Source organism: Electrona antarctica (assembly GCF_951216825.1).
Source record: "Electrona antarctica genome assembly, contig: scaffold_71, whole genome shotgun sequence".
Classification (NCBI taxonomy): domain Eukaryota; kingdom Metazoa; phylum Chordata; class Actinopteri; order Myctophiformes; family Myctophidae; genus Electrona; species Electrona antarctica.
Genome location: NW_027637292.1, coordinates 85265 through 92257, shown reverse-complemented (window position 1 = coordinate 92257; position 6993 = coordinate 85265).

Sequence of the window (6993 nt, the reverse complement as noted above, 5' to 3'; positions counted from 1 at the left end):
AAAAGAACGAAACACTTGTAAAAGACTGAGACTACGGAATGAAATCGATAAAAAACACTGGAAGCCGTAAAAACAATGGATGAAGGCAGGCAGACAGACAGACAGACAGACAGACAGACAGACAGACAGACAGACAGACAGACAGACAGACAGACAGACAGACAGACAGACAGACAGACAGACAGACAGACAGACAGACAGTAACTCTGATAGTGTACACATGGAACGTAATTAGCCCTTCGCTAAGCCCCTCCCCAAACCGTCCTTGTCCAATAGGCTCGTTAGCAGCGAGGAGACAGGCAGGGCAAGCTGTCCTTCTCCCCCACAGAGATGCATGTTAAATGACGGGATTTCTCCATATAAATAATGGATCGTTTCAGTAGCAAGAGCTTCACAATGTCTTCTAAATCTAGTCTACCAGGCCTGCAGTAGGCTATGCACTGGACACGTGTCTTCTAAATCTAGTCAACCAGTCCTGCAGTAGGCTATGCACTGGACACATGTCTTCTAAATCTAGTCTACCAGGCCTGCAGTAGGCTATGCACTGGACACATGTCTTCTAAATCTAGTCTACCAGGCCTGCAGTAGGCTATGCACTGGACACATGTCTTCTAAATCTAGTCTACCAGGCCTGCAGTAGGCTATGCACTGGACACGTGTCTTCTAAATCTAGTCAACCAGTCCTGCAGTAGGCTATGCACTGGACACATGTCTTCTAAATCTAGTCTACCAGGCCTGCAGTAGGCTATGCACTGGACACATGTCTTCTAAATCTAGTCTACCAGGCCTGCAGTAGGCTAAGCACTGGACACATGTCTTCTAAATCTAGTCTACCAGGCCTGCAGTAGGCTATGCACTGGACACATGTCTTCTAAATCTAGTCTACCAGGCCTGCAGTAGGCTATGCACTGGACACGTCTTCTAAATCTAGTCAACCAGGCTTGCAGTAGGCTATGCACTGGACACATGTCTTCTAATTCTAGTCAACCAGGCCTGCAGTAGGCTATGCACTGGACACATGTCTTCTAAATCTAGTCAACCAGGCCTGCAGTAGGCTATGCACTGGACACATGTCTTCTAAATCTAGTCTACCAGGCCTGCAGTAGGCTATGCACTGGACACATGTCTTCTAAATCTAGTCAACCAGGCCTGCAGTAGGCTATGCACTGGACAGTGGACACATGTCTTCTAAATCTAGTCTACCAGGCCTGCAGTAGGCTATGCACTGGACAGAGGACACATGTCTTCTAAATCTAGTCAACCAGGCCTGCAGTAGGCTATGCACTGGACACATGTCTTCTAAATCTAGTCAACCAGGCCTGCAGTAGGCTATGCACTGGACACATGTGCATGACATTATTTCAATAAACTAGAAATACGAGGAAATGACAGAGGGAGAAATCAACTTTGACCGCCCGACAGGAGGTTTCATCTTGCATGGTAAAAGACTACTGTCATTAATATTATTGCATCACCTGGGTGGGTCAGCCGTGCAAACTTTCCTGACGTTAAGCCGTGTAAATGTTCAACAGCACAGCCATGGCTGTAACCAGAGGGTCATGCAACTCCTTGGAAACATTGTTGTCTCCACCAGGCCAAAGGTGTGTGTGTGTGTGTGTGTGTGTGTGTGTGTGTGTGTGTGTGTGTGTGTGTGTGTGTGTGTGTGTGTGTGTGTGTGTGTGTGTGTGTGTGTGTGTGTCTCCACTAGTTATAAAGATGCTTATGGGTTAAATCCATGTCTCCACTAGTTATAAAGATGCTTATGGGTTAAATCCATGTCTCCACTAGTTATAAAGATGCTTATGGGTTAAATCCATGTCTCCACTAGTTATAAAGATGCTTATGGGTTAAATCCATGTCTCCACTAGTTATAAAGATGCTTATGGGTTAAATCCATGTCTCCACTAGTTATAAAGATGCTTATGGGTTAAATCCATGTCTCCACTAGTTATAAAGATGCTTATGGGTTAAATCCATGTCTCCACTAGTTATAAAGATGCTTATGGGTTAAATCCATGTCTCCACTAGTTATAAAGATGCTTATGGGTTAAATCCATGTCTCCACTAGTTATAAAGATGCTTATGGGTTAAATCCATGTCTCCACTAGTTATAAAGATGCTTATGGGTTAAATCCATGTCTCCACTAGAGTGCTTATGGGTTGTTCCCCGAAAATGCTATTCTTGTCCAAAAGTGTGCCCTCTCAGCCCCCTGCCCTCAGCCCCCTGCCCCCCCTGCCCTCTTAGGGCATCTCAGCCCCCTGCCCTCAGCCCCCTGCCCCCCCTGCCCTCTTAGGGCATCTCAGCCCCCTGCCCCCCCTGCCCCCCCTGCCCTCTTAGGGCATCTCAGCCCCCTGCCCTCAGCCCCCTGCCCCCCCTGCCCTCTCAGGGCATCTCAGCCCCCTGTCCTCAGCCCCCTGCCCTCAGCCCCCTGCCCTCAGCCCCCTGCCCCCCCTGCCCTCTTAGGGCATCTCAGCCCCCTGCCCCCCCTGCCCTCTTAGGGCATCTCAGCCCCCTGCCCTCAGCCCCCTGCCCCCCCTGCCCTCTTAGGGCATCTCAGCCCCCTGCCCTCAGCCCCCTGCCCTCAGCCCCCTGCCCCCCCTGCCCTCTCAGGGCATCTCAGCCCCCTGCCCTCAGCCCCCTGCCCCCCCTGCCCTCTTAGGGCATCTCAGCCCCCTGCCCTCAGCCCCCTGCCCCCCTGCCCTCTCAGGGCATCTCAGCCCCCTGCCCTCAGCCCCCTGCCCTCAGCCCCCTGCCCTCAGCCCCCTGCCCCCCCTGCCCTCTTAGGGCATCTCAGCCCCCTGCCCCCCCTGCCCTCTTAGGGCATCTCAGCCCCCTGCCCCCCCTGCCCTCAGCCCCCTGCCCCCCCTGCCCCTCTAACCCATTTTGGCTTGACGTCGAAATTAAAAAAAAAAAAAGTCTTCTGAAAGAATATATTCAAGGATTTTCATGAAAGCATATTCACGACTTTTCCAAAAAATAGCAGACCTACAAGCTCGTAGCGCGCCACTCGGTGGCGTGCTATGAGCTTGTAGATCTGCTATTTTTCAATGGCTATAAGTGTAACATAATGCTTAGTTAAAACACCAAAAGGCACGTCCCTGCAACGCGTCTAAGCCTATAGGAGCGCTCTGATTGAAGACAGCTGTTTGGAGTTAAAACGTCCAATGACAGCTGTTAAAAAAGGACCAATGACATCATCCGTTGACACGGGCCAATACAATGGCAGCTGTCAAAACGTGCCAATCAAAATAAAGCTTCGAGTATCACATGGTCACATGATCACTACTGAACCAACGGTTTTAGTTCCCTGTTAGCTGAAATAAAATAAAATAAAATAAAGATTTAACTAAATACCGGTAACACTTTCTCTACTCAAAAGGTCGAAAGTCGGGTCGTTAACGCTTTACTAATTAACCCATTTTGACCTGAGATCAGATTCTAAAAAATGTCTTCTACATCCTGACAGTTTTCTGAAAAAGCCATGTTTCTATGTCAGTCGTTCTACGGTTTTTCAAAAATAGCAGATCTACAAGCTCGTAGCGCGCCACCGAGTGGCGCGCTACGAGCTTGTAGATCTGCTATTTTTCAATAGCTAAAGCATAACATAATGCTAACACCAAAAGGGGTTCCCGCCCCAAAATGGGTTAATTAAATTATTAATTGCGTGCATGTATAACAACACAAAGAAAAGTAAATATCATAAACTTATAAAGCTGCTGTTCCATTTTACAACACAGTGGTCAAAAGAAAAACAATGTAATTAAAATATACTAAATAAAAAAATATGATGACTAAAACTATGACTAAATATATTAGCAATTTGTCAACAAATAAAAACTAGACTAACATGTCAGGGAGCAGAGATCCAGTAGAACTAGACTGCAGTCACATCCAATCACATCCATTTAGACTGCCCTCACATCCAATCACATCCATTTAGACTGCCCTCACATCCAATCACATCCATTTAGACTGCCCTCACATCCAATCACATCCATTTAGACTGCCCTCACATCCAATCACATCCATTTAGACTGCCCTCACATCCAATCACATCCATTTAGACTGCCCTCACATCCAATCACATCCATTTAGACTGCCCTCACATCCAATCACATCCATTTAGACTGCCCTCACATCCAATCACATCCATTTAGACTGCCCTCACATCCAATCACATCCATTTAGACTGCCCTCACATCCAATCACATCCATTTAGACTGCCCTCACATCCAATCACATCCATTTAGACTGCCCTCACATCCAGTCAAATCTTATTAAAAAACTGATTTATTTCTCAAATCTGATCTTCCAGGCCAGCCCGACCGTTCAGACTGCATTTGCAGGTGACTGCAAGTTCAGACCGGCAGCCGAATCCAGGCTGAATCTGATCTGTGCCACATACATCCAGGCTGAATCTGATCTGTGCCACATACATCCAGGCTGAATCAGATCTGTGCCACATACATCCAGGCTGAATCTGATCTGTGCCACATACATCCAGGCTGAATCTGATCTGTGCCACATACATCCAGGCTGAATCTGATCTGTGCCACATACATCCAGGCTGAATCTGAACTGTGCCACATACATCCAGGCTGAATCTGATCTGTGCCACATACATCCAGGCTGAATCTGAACTGTGCCACATACATCCAGGCTGAATCTGATCTGTGCCACATACATCCAGGCTGAATCTGAACTGTGCCACATACATCCAGGCTGAATCTGATCTGTGCCACATACATCCAGGCTGAATCTGAACTGTGCCACATACATCCAGGCTGAATCTGATCTGTGCCACATACATCCAGGCTGAATCTGATCTGTGCCACATACATCCAGATTAGGGATGCACCGAAAGGGAGATTCTTGTCCGAAACCGAATATAGGAAACAGTTGGCTGAAAACCGAATACTGAATAGCCGAATATGATTAATATTATATATCTTTTTTCCTACCATTGCTGTCATGGCCGTACCTTAAAACTACCTGATTTATGGCAAAATAAATGTCAAAACTTAACTTAAATAATAATCACTATTATGGGTCCATAAAACATTTATTCATCTCTTTTGAATGCATTAATTGCATACACTATTCGGCGGTATATTTTCTGCCTATTCGGGCCGAAACCGAATAGGCAGAAAATGCATTTTTAGCCATTTTCTGTCGAATATTTTCTGCGGCCGAATATTCGGTGCATCACTAATCCAGATTGAATCTGATCTGTGCCACATACATCCAGATTGGGACCCGATTCATTTAAATTAGTCTAAACACAAACAAAGTCACATTGGAATCCGATTCAGATCAGAGTACTGCTCTGTTCTGCGTTCAGACCGAGACGGATCTCCTGAAATCAGATTTGAAACCACCTCCGACCGAATGTGGCTCAATCAAGTCGCATTTCAGATTCAAATCAGATCCAATGTAACCTGTTCTGTGTTTAGACGTATTTAAACCGATCTAGTTCCAAACCAGATCCAATGTAACCTGTTCTGTGTTTAGACGTATTTAAACCGATCTAGTTCCAAACCAGATCCAATGTAACCTGTTCTGTTTTTAGACGTATTTAAACCGATCTAGTTCCAAACCAGATCCAATGTAACCTGTTCTGTTTTTAGACGTATTTAAACCGATCTAGTTCCAAACCAGATCCAATGTAACCTGTTCTGTGTTTAGACGTATTTAAACCGATCTAGTTCCAAACCAGATCAGGCTGGTTTGGGCTGCCGTGTGTGTACAACGGGGCCTAAGAAGACTTAAAGGGGCATTCCACTCATTTTCAACATTTTACTATGTCATTAATATACCTTAGAGCTGTTGTGTGGAAATAATAAAAAAGTCTGTGTTTCCTAGAACTGGAGGTCTGGAAAAAAATCATTAACATGGTGAAACACATCTTGATGACATCATCAAGATGTGTTTCACATCTTACACATCTTGATGACATCATCAAGATGTGTTTCACCATGTTAATGATTTTTTTTCATAATTACAGTTCTAGGAAACACAGAATGGGGGGACTTTTTTATTATTTCCACACAACAGCTCTAAGGTATATTAATGACATAGTAAAATGTTGAAAATGGGTGGTTTCCCCCTTTAAGTCATTCTGTGCTCGGGACGGAAATAGCCGATCTCCAAGCGCCAGCGTTCACGTCGGCTATTCTCGGCACACGGCTAAGAATAAAGGCCTTACGACAGCAGCACGGCACCTTTAGCCTTTAATAAATATACCTCACTACTGTACTTAAATACTGTACTGTACTTTAATACATATAACTACTGTACTTAAGTACCCGCACTGTACTTTAATATAAATACCTCAGAACTGTACTTAAAATCCATTTAGGTCTGACGTGGAAATTAAAATAAAAAAAAGTCCTCTGAAAAAATATACATTCAAAGATCTGTGCCGCATTGTCACGACTTTTTCAAAAATAGCAGATCTACAAGCTTGTAGCGCGCCACTCGGTGGCGCGCTATGGGCTTGTAGATCTGCTATTTTTCAATAGCTAATGCCTATGCATGACATAATGCCTTAGTTAAAACACCAAAAAGGGGTTCCCGTCCAGAATGGGTTAACCCATTTAGGCCTGAGGCCGATTCTACAAATGTCTTCTAAATCATGACAGTTTTCTGTCATGAAACAACCCTATGTTTCTATATGTCAGGCTGGTTCTCACACTATATTTCATGTCAAGGACCCCCAGAAATTATAGGAAATTGGCCGCCGACCCCCATCTGAAACCCCCCGACCCCCCAGAAGTAAAGATTTGAGTTAAAAAAAAAACGTTCGCTCTGAAAGAATATACGTTCAAAGATTTGCGCCGTGTAGCAGATCTACACAAGCTCGTATAGCACTCTATAGAGCTTGTAGATCTGCTATTTTTCAATAGCTATATGGTTTAATCCAGAGATACTTATACAGTAAAAGCAACAACAAATAATGACTGAAACTAAAACAAACAAAACAAAACAACACA